Source organism: Bubalus kerabau, chromosome 3 (genome assembly GCF_029407905.1).
Source record: "Bubalus kerabau isolate K-KA32 ecotype Philippines breed swamp buffalo chromosome 3, PCC_UOA_SB_1v2, whole genome shotgun sequence".
Taxonomy (NCBI): Eukaryota; Metazoa; Chordata; class Mammalia; order Artiodactyla; family Bovidae; genus Bubalus; species Bubalus kerabau.
This window is the reverse complement of record NC_073626.1, coordinates 63921928-63944483: the sequence shown is the minus strand read 5'-3', so window position 1 is coordinate 63944483 and position 22556 is coordinate 63921928.

The following is a 22556-nucleotide window of genomic DNA, read 5'->3' as shown; positions in this document are numbered from 1 at the left end:
TTGTATTAGTTTTGCCAAATATCAAAATGAATCTCTTTTATTTCTTTTAAAAAATTAAAATTTAAATAGTTACATGTTGCTAGAGGCTAGCCTGTTGGACAGCATTGACCTAGACAATTAGTAGCTAATTCAACCTTGACTGATTATAGTCAGAAACGAACAAAGACACGTGAAAAACACTAAGTAGTTGCTAGAAGCTAATTGCTATTTATCCTAAAGACATGGAGAGCTATACTTTCCATATCTTCTTCCATGCTGACCTAATGACCATTCACCAAATGTATGTCGACTATCCCCATAAGTAGTAAACATTGTATCTGTGGAACCTATACAATCACTTAAGCTGAAAATCTTTTCTTCCATCACACCCTTGTGAAAGTTAAAAAGTAACACTAGTCTCAGTAATGTGAAGAACCCAATGAAGACTTATAAAGCCAAGTGTTCTACTGCAATAATTCCCACGTGGTACCATGAAAAGGCATGTGCACATGCTTAGTCACTCAGCAGTGTCCAACTCTTCCTGCATCTGATATGAGATTTCCCAGGCAGGAATACTGGAGCTGGTTGCCAATTCCTCCTTCATGGGATCTTCCCAACCCAGGGGTCGACTCAGGGGTCAAACCTATGACTCCTGCATTGGCAGGCAGATGCTTTACCACTGAGCAACCTGAAGGGGGCAGTGACCTAGAAAACCAATTCCTTCGATGGATGTGGCCTTGCACTTACAGGATGGCTATTCGGCCAGAATTAAAATTCATGTGGTAATGAGAACTCAAAGGCTCACTTTTCCCATTGCCATTACATGCTGTTCTCCTCATTTCTAAAACATTTTCTTCACAACTTTCTTTTCCCCTGGAAATAATTTCTTTGCTGGAGCCAAGTTTCTAATTTCTCTGCATGTTTGGCACATTACTTCATTTCAAAGTACTTTGAGAGAGTGAGAAGTTAAGGGGTAGAAATCAAGAGCAAAGTAGAAAATCTAAATTAAACACTCTGTTTAAACCCAGTAGGTTTATATATCTTTCTTTCAAAGCTTTGTGGACACTTTCCTTTGAATAAAAAAGCTCTTCAAATACACAGAAAGCTTGTTTAGACACTATCACAATATCTGGATAAAAATAAGTCTCATAGCAAATCCGCGTACAAATTACTGTATAAGTAGATTAAGGATCAATTTAAATATTATGATTTTACATCAATTTTAATTACTTGTTGTTATCCCATGAAGCACATGAATTTTAGGATTAGAGGGTAAATATTTGCACTTTAGTGTATTTGGAAAAAGAAAAAGCCTTTGTATCTATTTTTTTTTTTAGTTTAATAAATAGAAACACCTTAACCACTGCTTAATATTATCAGAGGTTATACAAAAATAATATCAATGACAAGCTAAAAAAAAACAGTGTCAGTGACTTTTCCATAAGATTTAGTTTCAACTCAAATGCTTGACCCTTTAATTCAACTTTTGCTCTAGTATCTTTTCTGCAAATAGTTTTCATTTGACTTCCTACAGCAAGTCCAAAATTTGAAAATAACCAAAGAACAGTGTGCAAGTTAAGATCCTGACAACTAGTATCACAATATTGTTTTATGCTTGAGGGAACCGTGCACAGACCATCTGCATCTTGGTGAATCCCATGAAGCCTGTCAAAGCAGGCATGCATGAAGAGATAGACAGGGAAGGGGGAGACATTCTCACTGCCACTGAAAGAGGGATCCAGGAAACCACAACACTCACACTGGACATTATTCAGACTAATAATTAGATCCATGTGATATATTTTAGGTCCACCTACTGAACCCAAATCCCAAAGAAGATTGCCATGGAGAGATTTTATTATGATGTCGTTGTACACTTCATGCAGTTTGAATTGAGGATAATTTAACAGAACCTCAGGCCGCACTTGCACTGCATGTGTGACACAATGGAAATAACATGGAATAGGCAACTTACACTATTTTATCAAATAGTCTGCAACGTGATAGATGCGTACTACTTAGGAACTTATTCCCAAAGCAACACAGGATTTCTCCTTGCTTGCTTATTCACAGAATAAAACTATTTATGCTTAGTAATGAATGCCCAAATACCCAGATTTGACATTTAAATCAAAGGCAAAACAGTGGATAGAACAGATTCACACAGTGTCTACATATAAAATTGGAAAAGACCTAACTCACCTTCCCCACAAATAGTAAAAATTCTGAATTCCTTTGCCAACAAAGGTCTGTCTAGTCAAGGCTATGGTTTTTCCAGTATGTTTTTCTCACATCACATCATGTATGGATGTGAGAGTTGGACTGCGAAGAAAGCTGAGTGCCTAAGAATTGATGCTTTTGAACTGTGGTGTTGGAGATGACTCTTAAGAGTCTCTTGGACTGCAGTGAGATCCAACCAGTCCATTCTAAAGGAGATCAGTCCTGTGTGTTCATTGGAAGGAATGATGCTAAAGTTGAAACTCCAGTACTTTGGCCACTTCATGTGAAGAGTTGACTCATTGGAAAATACTCTGATGCTGGGAGGGATTGGGGGCAGGAGGAGAAGGGGACGACAGAGGATGAGATGGCTGGATGGCATCACCGACTCGATTGACGTGAGTTTGAGTGAACTCCGGGAGTTGGTGATGGACAGGGAGGCCTCAGTTCAGTTCAGTTCAGTTTAGTCGCTCAGTTGTTTCCGACTCTTTGCGACCCCATGAATCGCAGCACGCCAGGGCTCCCTGTCCCTGGCTAAAGTTCTGGAGTTTCAGCTTTAGCATCATTCCTTACAAAGAACACCCAGGACTGATCTCCTTTAGAATGGACTGGTTGGATCTCTTGCAGTCCAAGGGACTCTGAAGCGTCTTCTCCAACACCACAGTTCAAAAGAATCAATTCTTCCGCGCTCAGCTTTATTCACAGTCCAACTCTCACATCCATACATGACTACTGGAAAAACCATAGCCTTGACTAGACTGACCTTTGTTGGCAAAGTAATGTCTCTGCTTTTGAATATGCTATCTAGGTTGGTCATAACTCTCCTTCCAAGGAGTAAGCATCTTTTAATTTCATGGCTGCAGTCACCACCTGCAGTGATTTTGGAGCCCAGAAAAATAAAGTCTGACACTGTTTCTACTGTTTCCCCATCTACTTCCCATGAAGTGTTGGGACCAGATGCCATGATCTTAGTTTTCTGAATGTTGAGCTTTAAGCCAAATTTTCACTCTCCTCTTTCACTTTCATCAAGAGGCTTTCTAGTTTCTCCTCACTCTTTGCCACAAGGGTGGTGTCATCTGCATATCTGAGACTATTGATATTTCTCCCGGCAGTCTTGATTCCAGCCTGTGCTTCCTCCAGCCCAGCATTTCTCATGATGTACTCTGCATATAAGTTAAATAAGCAGGGTGACAATATACAGCCTTGACGTACTCCTTTTCCTATTTGGAACCAGTCTGTTGTTCCATGTCCAGTTCTAACTGTTGCTTCCTGACCTGCATATAGGTTTCTCAAGAGTCAAGTCAGGTGGTCTGGTATTCTCATCTCTTTCAGAATTTTCCAGAGTTTATTGTGATCCACACAGTCAAAGGCTTTGGCATAGTCAAGAAAGCAGAAATAGATGTTTTTCTGGAACTCTCTTGCTTTTTCGATGATCCAGCAGATGTTCACAATTTGATCTCTGGTTCCTCTGCCTTTTCTAAAACCAGCTTGAACATCTGGAAGTTCACAGTTCACATATTGCTGAAGCCTGGCTTGGAGAATTTTGAGCATTAATTTACTAGCATGGGCCAAATCAATCACTTTCAAAAGCATTTCTAAAAGTATGACTTTAAAACTATACAATTATTAGAAGCAAGTTCTCAAGAAATATATATACACATATAGATTTTTTCCAGCTACAACCAAATGCTGAAAAAGAGCCATGTGCTACTTAAATACCTACTAGAGTAACCTTGTGGCAGCTTCAGATAAACTTTTCTGTAGATTAAAGGGTTATATTAACTAAGGGAGGTGAAATATAATATATATGCTAGATGGTTTTGTTGTATATAGTAGTGGGTTTTGTTTCTTTTAGTTTTTGTAGTTGACCATTACAGGAACACACAGGCTAGGATAACCTCAGAGTTGTACACTTTTTACTTTGCTTCTCATCTGCTTAATATTACCTGACTCAGTTCATTCATGGGAAAGGTTCTGAGAGAGAATATCAAAATTATTATGTTAATAGAGTAGCATATTTGCAGTCAACCATCTCTCTGTCCATAATTCACTGTACAAATTTAGAGAAGGCATCTATTCCACCTATTCAGTTACCTTGGGGATAAAATAGTTTATTTCAAGCCTAAAATTTCCAACTATAGATTTTTGAGTAACTATTTTCCATTTTTGGCAGAAGTGATAAAGAAAGGGTTTCATCTTCAGCAGGAAACAAGGTTAAACTTTTTGGAATAGTGATTGGAATTGAGAAGTATATTGTAAAAAACTTTGAAATCTCATTTCGTGCATGATTTTTAAAGTATGCGGGAACTCTTATCTCTAGAATTGTTTAGGTGTGATCTTGCTAAAGTTCAAGGAGAATATTCAATGTAGTTTTCCATTCTGATTTCATAATTTCAATAACTCCAGCAAGCAATTTGATGATTTTCCTTTTCATGAACTTTGTAGTACTGAATTTTAAAATCAACTGAGACTTGCGTTTAGATTCATTTTTTTATACCAATTGCCCTATAACATCACCAAGCCACTCTCCAAAGACCTCCAAAGAATCCTCTCAGTATGGTTCTCATTAGCTTTACCTTTAAAGTTAAGGAAATTTCTTAACTCAAATTTCTTAACCTCAGATTTCTCTCAGCTTGACTAAACTTTAGGCAGGCTTCCTCTTGCTTCTAAACTCCTTGATCTGCCTCCCACCCCTGACCTTACATGGCCAGATGACCTAACCACAGAAGTCCCCCCTTCCCTATTCTTGGAACAATTATTATAGGAAACATGCTGTTGTATATTCTTTCTCAGTCCACTGACAAATCTTTAAAAACCCACTTGCCAGTTTACAATCCAGAAATGTCTTTCTCAAGGACCTGGCAGCCATCTCTTTGAGACAGAGTCGTCAAAAGACAGCGTCTCTATTTCCCAGTGTCTATGGGAAGGCAGGATCCTAATTCTATGGGTGACTTGTTCAAGAGGTGAAACTACTTCCTGTCACAAAGCTATTAATGTTGACTTTTCCTTTGGGTAATGCCAATTAGCAAACATTAAAATTCTCCCACCCTTTGCATTTAGACTACATTCTTGTCCCTGTCCCCTATTATAATGGACACTGAAAAAAGTCATCTCTGCCAGTTTAACAACATCCACTGCAATTTTACTTTAATAGATTTATTAGATAGTTTCCAAGGCCCTTTGAAATTTTTAAATTTTATATTTCTATAAAAATACCTTTTTGTTTTTAGCTGAAATTGTAGAAAGTAGTACCCACTTTACAGAATATAAAGAAGAAGATGCGATAGGGCTTCAAATTTAGCAAAATTATAGGTTATCTGCCTACTTATAGCACTCACCAGCAGATCAGACCCAATCAACCCCATTAATCTAATACTCTAAATCCACTTCCAACATTGAATAACACTACAACATCCCTTCAAAATGAAAGTCCAAGTTTTGCTATTGTCACTGGAACTACTTTATTTTGTTTTCTTCTATTATAGTCTAATTTCAGAATTGTTAAAGGAGTTTGAATTCACAAATATGAACAATTTAAATTTATATAAAAATATAGCTCACATCCAAGAATATGGTGAGGTAAGTAGCCAATCAGCTGCTTTCCTATACTCATGAAAGAACAATTTGTCTTTAGTTAAAGAAAAAATACAGTCATCTGCCATGTTAGTCACTGAGTTTCTTTCCTTCAAAATTCAGTGCTATGATCTTGTCAAGACCATGTCAATTTTTAATATTACCACCATCATATATTGTGAGTATTTACCAAATAAATGCACGAATGGGAAATTTTGTGGTCATTTTCTATTATGACATATCTTTCTGTGGTAATATATTGCAACATATTCTTAGTAAGTACATACTTTGCATTTTGTTTAGATTGTTATAGAAATGGTAGTTCATATTTTAAACAGTGCTGCAATCTAGTTTTGACGATATACCTTTCCTAAGTATTATACTCATCACATAATAATCTTTTACACTTTCACATTTTTATTGTTGTTGTTTAGTTGCTAAGTCATGTCCTACTCTCTTGTAACCCCATGGACTGTAGCCCACCAGGCTCCTCTATCCATGGGATTTCCAAGGCAAGAATACTGGAGTGTGTTGCCATTTCCTTCTCCAGGGGATCCACCCAACCCAGGGATCAAAGTCATGTCTCCTGCATTAGCAGGTGGATTCTTTACCACTGACTCACCAGGGAAGTCCCACTTTTACATTAAAATATTCAAATCTAGAATAATATTGAATGTATAATCCATAAAATGAACAAACAAAAAGAAATTCTACATGAAATAATCAGATAGCAAATCTTCCCCATCATTAATCATCTCATAGTTTCAATATTACTTAACTTCATGTCTTACCTCACAAGAAGTGATATCCCTGAGCAAGAAATCATTTTTGTGATTCATAGCAGAGAACTCTGCCGTTTTGTTCAGTGCTTATTCAGAGATTTGAATAACTTTGTGACAGTGTAATATGTGATTCACAACAAAAAACACAATTCAGAAAGACTTCAGAAAACTTAATAGACTAGAACTAGAGGTGATCTACCATACAGCGTTTATTGCTGCTGCTGCTACTGCTATGTCACTTTAGTCGTGTCCGACTCTGTGTGACCCCATAGACGGCTGCCCACCAGGCTCCCCCGTCCCTGGGATTCTCCAGGCAAGAACACTGGAGTGGGTTGCCATTTCCTTCTCCAATGCATGAAAGGGAAAAGTGAAAGTGAAGTCGCTCAGTCGTGTCCGACTCTTCGCGACCCCATGGTCTTCAGCCTACCAGGCTCCTCCATCCATGGGATTTTCCAGGCAAGAGTACTGGAGTGGGGTGCCATTGCCTTCTCCAACAGTGTTTATTACAGTTCCCTAAAAAGCAGAGTTTTCTGCTGCCTGAGCATTCACAATGTGGTGATGTAGATTATGTTTTGGGTGCCAAATAATCTAAAGCACTGCTTGAAGAGTACCTAGGCCAACATCAAGATCCTCCTAAGCCTATCTGGAACAATTAACACAGGCAACAATGAGACATAGGAACATGTTGGTGGGGAATAGAAGGCACTCTTGGTGTTCTCAGAGTTTATCTACTCCTTCCAGCAGCAGAAAAAAGAAAGGAGCAAGCATTGCAGCTCAGCTGGTAAAGAATCTGCCTGCAATGCAGGAGACCTGGGTTAAATCCCTGGCTTGGGAAGATCCCCTGGAGAAAGGAAAGACTACCCACTACAGTATTATAAAGAGTTGGACATGAATGAGTGACTCACTTCACTTCACTTCAGGCATTCTATTGATAGAAAGAAAGGAATTCTTATGCATTTAAAAGAGCTCCAAAAGCAACTTATCAAGAAATTTTAAATATTCAAATTACATCACAATGGCAACTGCTTTTTTCCCCCAAATGTTTGTTATTACCTAAAAATCACAATCTGGTAGCAAAACATGGAATAAAGAACAGATCCAGGCCACAAATAGGAATGGGAATTCAAGAATATAAATACAGGAGATGAAAAGTGGAAAAGTTATAGTTGTTTATTTTGTTACCAGATTATTTCACTACTTCAATAGAAAATTATTTAATGAATGCACAATTAAAAATTATGAATCTGTGGCCTCACAAACTGAACTTTACTATTACTATGAAATCACAGAAAGAAAATTTTTTCCTCATCCATAGGGCATTCTATAGCAAGCCTCAGTTTATTTGCTGCTACACGTCTCTTAGAAAGTTTGATGGTGCAATTAAGCATGAGTTGCTTCATAAAGTTTACTACATGTGTGATCACATCTTTTTTATCTCATCAGATTAATTTGAAAGCAGCTTGATTCCTCACATGCCAGATGAGCAAAAATTTGACTATTCTCTGTTTAAATATTTTAACTCTCGATAGAGAGTTACCTTAGATTGAGTGGCTGGAAGAAGGGGTTTCCTGTGACTTCAGCCTTACTGTCTGCTTTCCTAACAAATGCTGCTGTTTTGTGTGGCCAGAGGGGATATCTCTCTCACCATCCTAGGCTCCTGTACATAGCCTAATCCCTAAGGTACTTTGCCAGTGTTCTGTGTGCCTCAAAACATCCTAGATACTCAAGAAAATGCTGGAATTTGAGGATATTGTACTGTAAAATATTGCTACACATCATGGTGGAGTCATCACGATTTCTCACCCTGATCTTGCACTATATGTTAAACTAAGACTTCACTGGACATTAGAAATATCATGGGGGTAACTCAGTGGCCATGGAGGTAAGACATGGAATGGGTAGTGTGAGTGGGGAAGACCCTGGGCAAAATAACCTCTTTCACTTATTTATTTTATGTACTGGGAACCTTTGAATACTAGTTTTAAATACGGTACTCCACATCTTAAAAAATAGTTTGAAACATGTTCTGGTGTATGTAGGAAAAAAATGTTAAATGAATTATTGACAGCAGCCTTATTGACAATTTTGCTATAAATTGTACTTTCACTATGCAGATGTCATCACAATATTTACTTAATCAAAATCCTGAATAAGTTATCAGTAGCTCTAGCAAAATTTTTAAAAATAGAGCTCATAGTAACAAAGAGAATTCCATAATTATAAGATAGTTTCTCATATAAGTTTTAAATAAGTTAAGGACATGCAGTTGCTATTATCTGAATTGTATCTGATTAATTAATAACATGAAGAATACTTACTGACATGTTATTAATGAAATATTTCTCTTGGAATAAAAACATTGGTATAGTCAAGCAAGCAACCATTAAATAAAAGCTTAAAAAAAAAGACAAAGTCTCAAGTTGTCAGAGAAATATTTCATTAAGAATTGTGCTGTAGATAAGAACAGGTGGCAATAATTGGATTTCCCATCTGCAGACTGTAAAATCAAATACAGGTTGGCTTTCAAAAGTATTATAGCCAATATGTGGAAACCAACCCATCTGCAAATTATGCCAGGTGGACCCTGACCAAATTCAGCCAGCCACGTAGGACCAATGTTCTTTCTGATGTTTTTCAAAGTTTAAAGCAGATGACCACACCATTTGCACAGCAAAATGAGAACTGTGAACAGTATGTGAGCAGAATTTATTTAGTGAGTTGAGAAAGGTCAGTTAATGACATCAGAACTCCTTTAAAATCCAGATCCCAATAATCAAAGTCCTGTGCAGATGTGACCCATTCAGAGATAATGATGAGACTGGAGATTATCAAGTTTTTAACTGAAGACGCAGGTATTTCAACTTCTTCTTAGGAAATGGATTAAGAAATTTCCAGAGATGTATAAGAAGCATTATAACTGTCACATTGTGACTTGGATTTTCAGTATAATCACTCAATATGTAGAACTGTGCTCTGTGCTAGCCTAGTAATGTTTATTTTGCTTGTGAGTCTTTTTGCCTTAAAGCTGCTTCAAAGTAAAAGGACTTTAACGCTCATCAGAAACTGTATCGACAGTGCATAGCTGCAGCATTTGCAATGGTGTGGTCTACTGGCATCAATGTAGTGCAGCTGAGCATTTCCTTCTCATAATCACAAAACAGGCAGTACTGCAATCCCTGTCTGGCACCCTCCTTCTCAGACATTGAAAACAAGAAATATATTAAGGAAAAGAAAGGAAAGAAATGGAAAGAAAGGGAAGAGAAGGGAGAAGAGTGAATGGGGAAAATAGAATAGAAGGAAGAATAGAGAATAGAAAGAAAGGAAGGAAAAAAGGAAGAGAGGGAAGGCGCTAGGGAGGGAGGGAGACAGGCAGCTCATAAAACAGATATAAATGTAATTAGCACTAAAATGCCTTAAAATAGAGGCAAAAAATTTTGTTGTTCATAAGGAAAGATATTATAACAAAGACGCAGATTATATACAAAATTAGCTTATCTATGAGACAATAAAACTGAATTAGAATATCTTCAACTATGAGAATTAGTTTCCTTTAAAAAATTCTTCTTTTTGTCCCCAGAGCTTTGAGATTCCCTAAAGCTGAAGGACCTCCTTCAGGTGAATTAAAAGTAGCTGCTATCTCTTGGGAGAAAATAAATATAGAAGGTGGCAAGGTTCTTCCCATATTCTTCTTTAGGAAAAAGCAATAATCTAGTTACTCATTTAAGAGAATTTTTTTGATAAACTAAAATATTTATTCATCAAATAATCTAAATTTATTGAAATATTCTAATTCCAGTGTTTTATGACAGTATGGAAATAATCATTAAATATAACACACAATTTATGGGTGGATAAAACAAAAAATCACGCTAATCCAAGTTTATGCCCTGACCAGTAATGCTGAAAAAGCTGAAATTGAACAGTTCTATGAAGACCTACAAGACCTTTTAGAACTAACACACAAAAAAAGATGTCCTTTTCATTATAGGGTACTGGTATGCAAAAGTAGGAAGTCAAGAAACACCTGGAGTAACAGGCAAATTTGGCCTTGGAGTACAAACTGAAACAGGGCAAAGGCTAATAGACTTTCGCCAAGAGAATGCACTGGGTCATAGCAAATACCGTCTTCCAACAATACGAGAGAAGACTCTACACGTGGACATCACCAGATGACCAACACTGAAATCAGATTGATGATATTCTTTTTAGCCAAAGATGGAGAAGCTCTACACAGTCAGCAAAAAAAAAAAAAAAAAAGACCAGGAGCTGACTGTGGCTCAGATCATGAATTCCTTATTGCCAAATTCAGACTTAAATTGAAGACAGTGGGGAAAACCCCTAGACCATTCACGTATGACCTAAATCAAATCCTTTATGATTTTAGAGTGGAAGTGACAAATAGATTTAAGGGACTAGATCTTATAGACAGAGTGCCTGATGAACTATGCACAGAGGTTTGTAACACTGTAGAAGAGACTGGGATCAAGACTATCCCCAAGAAAAAGAAATGAAAAAAAGAAAAATGGCTGTCTGAGGAGGCCTTACAAATAGCTGTGAAAGGAAGGGAAGTGAAAAGCAAAAGAGAAAAGGAAAGATATACCCATTTAAATGCAGAGTGCCAAGGAATAGCAAAAAGGGATAAGAAAGCCTTCCTCAGTGATCAATAAAAAGAAATAGAGGGAAACAATAGAATGGGAATGACTAGAGTTCTTTTCTGAAACTTAGTGATACCAAGGGAACATTTCATGCAAAGATGGGCTCAATAAAGGACAGAAATTGTATGGACCTAACAGAAGCAGAAGTTGTTAAGAAGAGGTGGCAAAAATACACAGAAGAAATGTACAAAAAAGATATTCACAACCCAGATAATCATGATGGTGTGATCACTCACCCAGAGCCAGACATCCTGGAATGTGAAATTAAGTGGGCCTTAGGAAGCATCACTACACACAAAGCTATTGGAGGTGATGGAATTCCAGTTGAGCTATTTCAAATCCTGAAAGATGATGCTGTGAAAGTGCTGCACTCAATATGCCAGCAAAATTGGAAAACTCAGCAGTGGCTACAGGACTGGAAAAGGTCAGTTTTCATTCCAATCCCAAAGAAAGGCAATGCCAAAGAATGCTCAAACTACCGCATAATTCATCTCACATGCTAGTAAAGTAATGCTCAAAATTCTCCAAGCCAGGCTTCAGCAATATGTGTACTGTGAACTTCCAGATGTTCAAGCTGGTTTTAGAAAAGGAAGAGGAGCCAGAGATCAAATTGCCAACATCTGCTGGATCATGGAAAAAGCAAGAGAGTTCCGGAAAAACATATATTTCTGCCTTATTGACTATCCCAAAGCCTTTGACTGTGTGGATCACAATAAACTGTGGAAAATTCTGAAAGACATGGGAATACCAGACCACCTGACCTGCCTCTTGAAAAATCTGTATGCAGGTCAGAAAGAAACAGTTAGAACTGGACATGGAACAACAGACTGGTTCCAAATAGAAAAAGGAGTACATCAAGGTTGTATATTGTCACCCTGCTTATTTAACTTACATACAGAGTTCATCATGAGAAACACTGGTCTGGAAGAAGCCCAAGCTGAAATCAAGATTGTGGGGAAAAATATCAATAACCTTAGATATGCAGATGACACCATCCATATGGCAGAAAGTGAAGAAGAACTAAAGAGCCTCTTGATGAAAGTAAAAGAGGAGAGTGAAAAATTGTCTTAAAGCTCAACATTCAGAAAACGAAGATCATGGTATCCAGTCCCATCACTTCATGACAGATAGATGGGGAAACAGTGAAAACAGTGTCAGACTTTATTTTGGGGGGCTCCAAAATCACTGAGATGGTGATTGCAGCCATGAAATTAAAAGACCCTTACTCCTTGGAAGAAAAATTATGACCAACCTGGATAACATATTAAAAAGCAGAGACATTACCTTGTCAACAAAGGTCTGTCTAGTAAAGGCTATTATTTTTCCAGTGGTCATGTATGGATGTGAGACTGGACTATAAAGAAAGCTGAGCACCAAAGAATTGATGCTTTTGAACTGTGGTGTTGGAGAAGACTCTTGAGAGTCCCTTGGACTGCAAGAGATCCAACCAGTCTGTCCTAAAGGAGACCAGTCCTGGGTGTTGTTTAGAAGGACTGATGTTGAAGCTGAAACTTCAATACTTTGGCCACCTGATGTGGAAAGCTGACCCATTTGAAAAGAACCTGATGCTGGGAAAAATTGAGGGCAGGTGGAGAAGGGGACAACAGAGGATGAGATGGTTGGATGGCATCCCCGACTTAATGGACATGAGTTTGGGTAAACTCCAGGAGTTGGTGATGGACAGGGAAGCCTGGCATGCTGCAGTTCATGGGGTCGCAAAGAGTCAGTCAGACATGACTGAGCAACTGAACTGAACTGAAAACAACAAATTAAATAGTGAATCAATATTACGTGAATTTTGTGGAATTCTTCATATCTTTCACTTGATTAGAATCAGGCTAACTTTAAATTTTAAAAGGGTTGATATTTTAATATAAAAAAATGAAAACATCTTATAATAAAATCCTCATGTGGGGACTCATTCATAGTTTACAGCTCTATTAAGATATAATGGAAATATAATGAATTAGATACATATTCAATTTAAAAAGTTTTGATTTATCAACATACCTATGAAACCATCATACATATGAGACATGTAGTTTTTCAATGCAGAAGTGCAGTGTGTCTCTCTTACCCTGGCAAAGCAATAAAGCTATCCTTTTCTACTTCACCCAAAACTCTTTTCCTGGGATTTGATTCAGCACCAGAGTACAGAGAGGCTGAGCTTTCAGTAACAACCTCATTTCTCTGATAGATCTAAGAAGAACTGTTGATTTTTCAGTTTGTTCTGCTTTTTTATTTGTTGGGAAGGAGTGATGACTTCTAAGACCCTTACATGCTGGATGGGAAGCTTGAAGTATAGCCCCATTCTCTCTGGTCAAGCAGGGTGAATAAACTGAAATGACTCACTAAATCAACTAAGGAGCTACCCCTCGTCTGAGGTCAGGGGCGGTGGCCGAGAGTGCCAGGCTGAGACAGCGCAGGAGCAGCCGAGAGGAGCTACCCCACACCCGAGGTCAGGGGCGGTGGCCAAGAGGAGCAACCCCACGTCCAAGGAACAGTGGCTGCACGGGTGCACGAGGGCTTAGAGGAGCTATTTCACATTCAAGATCAAGAGGGGCGGCAGTGAGGAGATACCTTTCATCCAAGGCAAGGAGCAGCAGCTGCGCTTTGCTGGAGCAGCCATGCAGAGATACCCCACGTCCAAGGTAAGAGAAACCCAAGTAAGACAGTAGGTGTTGCAAGAGGGCATCAGAGGGCAGACACACTGAAACCATAATCACAGAAAACTAGTCAATCTAATCACTCTAGGACCACAGCTTTGTATTATTCAATGAAACTAAGCCATGCCCTGTGGGGCCACCCAAGACGGGCGGGTCATGGTGGAGAAGTCTGACAGAATGTAGTACAATGGAGAAGGAAATGGCAAACCACTTCAGTATTCTTGCCTTGAGAACCCCATGAACAGTATGAAAAGGCAAAATGATAGGATACGGAGAGGAACTCCCCAGGTCAGTAGGTGCCCAATATGCTACTGGAAATCAGTGGAGAAATAACTCCAGAAAGAATGAAGGGATGGAGCCAAAGCAAAAACAATACCCAGTTGTGGATGTGACAGGTGACAGAAGCAAGGTCCAATGCTGTAAAGAGCAATATTGCATAGGAACCTGGAATGTCAGGTCCATGAATCAAGGCAAATTGGAAGTGGTCAAACAGGAGATGGCAAGAGTGAACGTTGACATTCTAGAAATCAGTGAACGAAAATGGACTGGAATGGGTGAATTTAACTCAGATGACCATTATATCTACTACTGTGGGCAGGAATCCCTTAGAAGAAACGGAGTAGCCATCATGGTCAACAAAAGAGTCTGAAATGCAGTACTTGGATGCAATCTCGAAAACGACAGAATGATCTCTGTTCGTTTTCAAGGCAAACCATTCAATATTACAGTAATCCAAGTCTATGCCCCAACCAGTAACACTGAAGAAGCTGAAGTTGAACGGTTCTATGAAGACCTACAAGACCTTTTAGAACTAACACCCAAAAAAGATGTCCTTTTCATTATAGGGGACTGGAGTACAAAAGTAGGAAGTCAAGAAACACCTGGAGTAACAGGCAAATTTGGCCTTGGAATACAGAATGAAGCAGGGCAAAGGCTAATAGAGTTTTGCCAAGAGAACGCACTGGTCATAGCAAATAGCCTCTTCCAACAACACAAGAGAAGACTCTACACCTGGACATCACCAGATGGTCAACACCAAAATCAGATTGATGATATTCTTTTCAGCCAAAGATGGAGAAGCTGTATACAGTCAGCAAAAACAAGACCAGGAGCTGACTGTGGCTCAGAACATGAGCTCCTTATTGCCAAATTCAGACTTAAATTGAAGAAAGTAGGGAAAACCACTAGACCATTCAGGTATGACCTAAATCAAATCCCTTATGATTATACAGTGGAAGTGAGAAATAGATTTAAGGGACTAAATCTGATAGACAGAGTGCCTGATGAACTATGGACTGAGGTTCGTAACATTGTACAGAAGACAGGGATCAAGACCATCCCCATGGAAAAGAAATGCAAAAAAGCAAAATGGCTGTCTGAGGAGGCCTTACAAATAGCTGTGAAAAGAAAAGAAGCAGAAAGCACAGGAGAAAAGGAAAGATATACCCATTTGAATGCAGAGTTCCAAAGAATAGTAAGTAGAGATAAGAAAGCCTTCCTCAGTGATCAATGCAAAGAAATAGAGGAAAACAACAGAATGTGGAAGACTAGAGAACTCTTCAAGAAAATTAGAGATACCAAGGGAACATTTCATGCAAAGATGGGCTCGATAAAGGACAGAAATGGTATGGACCTGACAGAAGCAGAAGATATTAAGAAAAGGTGGCAAGAATACACAGAAGAACTGTACAAAAAAGATCTTCACGACCCAGATAATCGCGATGGTATGATCACTCACCTAGAGCCAGACATACTGGAATGTGAAGTCAAGTCCACCTTAGAAAGCATCACTACGAACAAAGCTATTGGAGGTGATGGAATTCCAGTTGAGCTATTTCAAATCCTGAAAGATGATGCTGTGAAAGTACTGCAGTCAATATGCCAGCAAATTTGGAAAACTCAACAGTGGCCACAGGGTTGGAAAAAGTCAGTTTTCATTCCAATCCCAAAGAAAGGCAATGCAAAAGAATGCTCAAACTACCACACAATTGCACTCATCTCACATGCTAGTAAAGTAATGCTCAAAATTCTCCAAGCCACGCTTCAGCAATATGTTAACCATGAACTTCCAGATGTTCAAGCTGGTTTTAGAAAAGGCAGAGGAACCAGAGATCAAATTGCCAACATCCTCTGGATCATTGAAAAAGTAAGAGTGTACCAGAAAAACATCTGTTTCTGCTTTATTGACAAGGCCAAAGCCTTTGACTGTGTGGATCGCAATAAACTGTGGAAAAATCTGAAAGAGATGGGAATACCAGACCACCTGACCTGCCTTTTTTTTTTTTTTTTTTTTTTACAATTAAACAAAGTCTTTAATACTTCACATTCTGTTGATGAGCTTTCTCTGACTCCTCACCGGGTAAAGCCCTTTATTAAATAAAGTTAAATACATCATTTGCTTTCATTGCCATGGTGAGCACACGTGAGGCATATGGATTTCGGCTTTGGTAATAAAAAGGAAGAAATGGGGCTTTGGGAAACACTGTACTGTGCTGTGCTGAGTTGCTCAGTCATGTCCAACTCTTCCCAACCCCGCCAGGTTGTAGCCCGCCAGGCTCCTCCGTCCATGGGGACCTTCCAGACAAGAATACTGAAGTAGGTCGCCATGCCCTCCTCCAGGGGATCTTCCCAACCCAGGGAGGGCTTCCCAGGTGGCTCAGATGAAAAACACGTCTTTTGTCCATTTTCTAATGAGTTTATTGGTTTTTTAGTTGGGTTAGAAATCTGATTTTTTTTTTTAATGGTCTTTAAAAAAAAGAAAAGAAAATGAACTTGCTCAGTCGTGTCTGACTCTTTGCAACCTCATGGACTGTAGCCCACCAGGTTTCTCTATCTATGGGATTTTCTATGGCAAGAGTACTGGAGTGGATTGCCATTTCCTTTGCCAAGGGAATCCTCCCGACTCAGGGATTGAACCCAGGTCTCCTGCATTGTAGGCAGATGCTTTACCATCTGAGCCAAATGTTAAATAGTATTTACAAAATAAATATTTTTAAAAATACTGTGGAAAAAACTATGGAGGCCAAATTCCATTAGCCAGGTGGCTCTTGCCCAAGTCCTGTCTGGTCACTGCCTTGGCCTTAAGTGCGGATGGCTCTGAGGGGCATTGTCCAGAAAGCAAAGCCTGGTGGGAAGGACTAAATGGAGAGCATTCAGTGTTTATAACATGCTGTGTTTTTCACCTGACATGCCTTTTAAGAAACTTCCACCTGACCTGCCTTTTGAGAAACTTATATGCAGGTCAGGAAGCAACAGTTAGAATTGGACATGGAACAACAACAACAGGTTCAAAATAGGAAAAGGAGTACGTCAAGGCTGTATATTGTCACCCTGCTTGTTTAACTTATATGCAGAGTACATCATGAAAAACACGGAGCTGGAAGAAGCACAAGCTGGAATCGAGATTGCCGGGAGAAATATCAATAGCCTCAGATATGCAGATGACACCACCCTTATAGCAGACAGTGAAGAAGAACTAAAGAGCCTCTTGATGAAAGTGAAAGAGGAGAGTGAAAAAGTTGGCTTAAAGCTCAACATTCAGAAAACGAAGATCATGGCATCTGGTCCCATCACTTCATGGGAAATAAATAGGGAAACACTGGAAACAGTGTCAGACTTTATTTTGGGGGGCTCCAAAATTACTGCAGATGGTGATTGCAGCCATGAAATTAAAAGACACTTACTCCTTGGAAGGAAAGTTACGACCAATATAGACAGCATATTGAAAAGCAGAGACATTGCTTTGCCAACAAAGGTCCGTCTAGTCAAGGCTATGGTTTTTCCTGTGGTCATGTATGGATGCGAGATTTGGACTGTGAAGAAAGCTGAGTGCTGAAGAATTGATGCTTCTGAACTGTGGTGTTGGAGCAGACTCTTGAGAGTCCCTTGGACTGCAAGGAGATCCAACCAGTCCATTCTGAAGGAGATCCGCCCTGGGTGTTCTTTGGAATGAATGATACTAAAGCTGAAACTCCAGTACTTTGGCCACCTCATGCGAAGAGTTGACTCATTGGAAAAGACTCTGATGCTGGGAGGGATTGGGGGCCGGAGGAAAAGGGGATGACAGGGGATGAGATGGCCGGATGGCATCACCGACTCGATGGACGTGAGTTTGAGTGAACTCCAGGAGTTGGTGATGGACAGGGAGGCCTGGCGTGCTGCTATTCATGGGGTCACAAGAGTCGGACACGACTGAGCTACTGAACTGAACTGAACTGAACTGATGAAATCATCACAGCAAATCAAGATAATGAACATACAGTCACCCCCAAAAGTTTAAATAATCTCCCCTCTCATGCCCAGGCAGCCACTCATCTGCTTTCTGTCACTATAGATTAATTTGTATATTCCAAAATTTTAAATAAGTGTGTGTGTGTATGTGTGTGTGTGTGTATAATGTCCACGTTTTTTTCCTCTATGTGTGTTCCTGCTCAGTTACTTAGTCATGTTCAACTTTTTTTGCAATCTGGTAGACTGTAGCCTGCCAGGTCTCTCTGTCCATGGGGTTTTCCAGGCGAGAGTACTGGAGTGGGTTGCCATTTCCTACTTCAGAGGATCTTTCCTACACAGGGATCAAATTTGTGTCTTTTGTGTTTCCTGCCTTAGCAGACAGATTCTTTACCACCATGCTTCCTGGGAAGCCCTTTTCTCCTCTGGCTTGTTGTTAATAGCATAATTATCTTGAGATTCATTGATGTTGTTGCTTGAATCAGTATTATTTTAAATTATTGAGTAGTATTTCATTATATGGATATACCACAACTTGCATATCCATTCATCTGTTAATTGATAATTGATGTTTGAGTTGCTTACCATCTGGGATTACCAAAAATAAAGCATCACAACTTCCCTGGTGGCTCAGATGGTAAAGCATCTGTCTACAATGTGAGAGACCTGGGTTCCATCCCTGGTTTGGGAAGATTCCCTGGAGAAGGAAATGGCAACCCACTCCAGTACTTCTTGCCTTGACAGTCCCATGGATGGAGGAGCTTGGTGCAGGCTATCCATGGGGTCACAAAGAGTCGGGCACGACTGAGCGACTTCACTTCACTAGTGTTTATGTGGACCTACCTTTTATATCTGTTCAGTATACAACTGGCAGGGGATGATTTGGTCATACAAAAATCATATGTTTAAAAGGTTAAAATACTGTGAACCATTTTTCCAAAGTAATTATAATAATTTACATCCTTCCAGCAGGGTATAAGAGTTAAAGTTGCTCTGAGCACTTATCAATACATAAGGTTAAAAAACTGTGAACCATTTTTCCAAAGTAATTATAATAATTTACATCCTTCCAGCAGGGTATAAGAGTTAAAGTTGCTCTGAGCACTTATCAATACACGGTATGGCTCAAACGCTTGATTTTGACGATACTCCTAGGGATACAATGGTGTCTCATTACAGTTCAATTTGCATTTCTCTAATGACTAATGATCTTAAGCATCTTTTTGTGTGTTTATTTACATCAATACATATCCTTTACTAAAGTGTCTGTTTAAAACTTTTGTCCATTATTAATTGGGTTATATGTATTATTTTTTACCAAGTTGTAAGAATTCGTTTTATATTTTAGAAAGAAGTCCTTTTTCAGGTAAATGTTTGGAAATATTTTCTTCCAGTCAGTAGTTTGTCTTTTATTTTTTGTAACAATATTTATTGAAGAGTATTTTTTAAAATTTTTATGAAATCCAATTTAGCAATTTTTCATTTGTGTTTTTTACTTTGTGTATCTTGTTGAGGAGATCTTTGTTAAATCCAGTGTCACTAAAAGTTTCTCCTCTTTCTTCTAAAGGGTTCATCTCTCACATTTAGATCTATTATTCACTTTGAGTTAAATTTTGAATATAGTGTGAAGTAAGGGTTGGCCTTTTATTTGTTTTTCTATGGCTACCCAGGATCATTTCTTATAAGTTCATCCTTTTTTCCACTCAGTTGCCTTGGTACCAGTGTCAAAAAACAATTGCTTATATACGTGTGGTCTATATGTCCATTTTCATGTCAATACAAAGCTGTCATGACTAGAACAGATTTTTCTTAGGTGTTGAAAGCAGACAGTGTGACCAGTAACTTTGGTATTCTTTTTCAAAATCATTTTAGATATTGTATTATATTTATATTTCTTTTTAAGTTTTAGAATCTGCTTGTCAATTTCTATAATGAAGATTGCTGGAATCTTAAATATGACTGCTGAAAACTTCAGAAAAATTTAGGAAGAATTAATATTTTATAACAATTTTCCAATAAAAATTAATATGATATATTCCTCAAACTATGGCTTCCCTGGTGGGTCATATGGTATAAATCTGCCAGCAATGCAGGAGACCTGGGTTTGATCACTGGGTTGGGAATATTCCTTGAAGAAGGGAATGGCAACCCACTCCAGTGGTCTTGCCTGCCAAATTCTATGGACAGAGGAGTCTGGTGGGCTACAGTCCACAGGGTTGCAAAGAGTTGGACACGACTACTCACATAGGTCTTCTCAGAGTTTTGTAGTTCTCAATGTTGCATACCTTTTTCAAATTTATCTCTGCTTGATGCTTCTGTAAATAGTATTTATTTTAATTTCAATTTTCAATAGTAGTGTATAGAAACAATAGATTTCTAAGTGTTTTTACAGGTATATTAATTGTTATAACTGATATTTTTAAAACCACATACTTAATGCATATAATTTGATGAGTTTAATGCATGCATACAATTGTGATAGCCTCACCACAATCAAGGTAATACACATCCATCACCACCAAAAGTTTCCTTGCTTCCCTTTGATTTTGGGGGGTGAGGTTGTTTTTTCATGTGTGTGTAGTAAAAGCACTTAATATTAGATCCATTCACTTAAATTTTTAAATGCATCATTTCAATTGTTAACTATAGGCAGTATGTTGCATAGCAGATGTTTAGAGCTTATTCAATTTGTATAAATATAACAACTCCCCATTTCTCCCCTCCTCCCATCCATTGACAACCACCATGCTATTTTCTGCTTCTATAACTTGACTATTTTAGGTATCTCATATAAATGGAATTATGCACTGTTTGTTTATGACTTATTAGGTTGCTCAATGGTAAAGAATTCATCTGACAATGCAGGAGACACAGGTTCAATCCCTGGGTTGGGAAGATCCCCCAGAGGAAGAAATGACAACATGCTTCAGTATTCTTGCCTAGAAAATTTTATGGATAGAGGATCCTGGTGAGCCACAGTCCATGGAGTGGCAAAGAGTTGGACATGACTGAATGAGCATGCATTCATGCATATTAAAATTAGGATAATATCTTCCAGATTCATCCATACTTTGCAAATGATAGAATTTCCTTTACCTAAGACTGAATAATATTCCATTGTATGTATATGCCTTATTATCTCTGTCACCAAACATTTGGGTTGTTGCCATATTTTGGTTATTGTGAATAATTTTACAATAAACATTTTCATTAGTTTTCATAAATTTACATATCTTGGAGTAATTTCATACATTTTCTATCTTGGAATCTTGCTACACTCATAATCAGTTCTAGTAAGTTTTTCATAGATTTCTTTGCATTTTCTGCATAATTAGATATTCCACAAATAAGTTTTACCTCTTTATTTCCAGTTTATATGTCTTATATTTCTTTTCCTCATTTTATTACAGTAGTTAGGAATTCCAATAAAAAATTTAAAAAAGTGAGGAGAAAGGTTATCTTTGCCATGGTCTCCATGTTAGAAATAAACAACCAGATTTTATCCATTAAGTAAGGTGTTGTGCTGTGCTTGTACTTAGTATCTCAGTCATGTCCGACTCTGTGATCCCATGGGCTGGGGCCCTCCAGATTCTTATGTTCATGGGGATTCTCCAGGTAAGAAAACTGGAGTGGGTTGCCATGTCCTCCTTCAGGGGCCTTCCCAACCCAGGGATCAAACTCAGGTCTCTTGCATTGTAGGCAGATTCTTTACCAGTTGAGCTACCAGAGAAGCCTTAAATATGGTGTTGCTGCTGCTGGTGCTGCTGCTGCTGCTGCTGCTAAGTCGCTTCAGTCGTGTCCGACTCTGTTCGACCCCAGAGACGGCAGCCCACCCATCCCTGTGATTCTCCAGGCAAGAACACTGGAGTGGGTTGCCATTTCCTTCTCCAATGCATGAAAGTAAAAAGTGAAAGTGAAGTCGCACAGTCGTGTCCGACTCTTAACGACCCCATGGACTGCAGCCTACAAGGCTCCTCCATCCATGGGATTTTCCAGGCAGGAGTACTGGAGTAGGGTGCCATTGCCTTCTCCATTGCTTTTCTTAAAGCCGTTCATCAAACTAGGGAGGTTATATTCTATTCCTAAATGCCTTAGAATTTTATTCATAAATATAGGTTGATTTGTTGGGGGAAAACTATACAAAAAAGATCTTCATGACACAGATAATCAAGATGGTGTGGTCACTTACCTAGAGCCAGACATCCTGGAATGCAAGTCAAATGGGACTTAGGAAGCATCACTATAAACAAAGCTAGTGAAGATGGTGGAATTACAGCTGAGCTAGTTCAAGTCCTAAAAGATGATGCTGTGAAAGTGCTGCACTCAATATGCCAGCAAATTTGGGAAACTCAGCAGTGGCCACAGGACAGGAAAAGGTCAGTTTTCATTCCAATCCCAAGGAAAGGCAATGCAAAAGAATGCTCCAACTACCGAACAACTTCACTCATCTCACATAC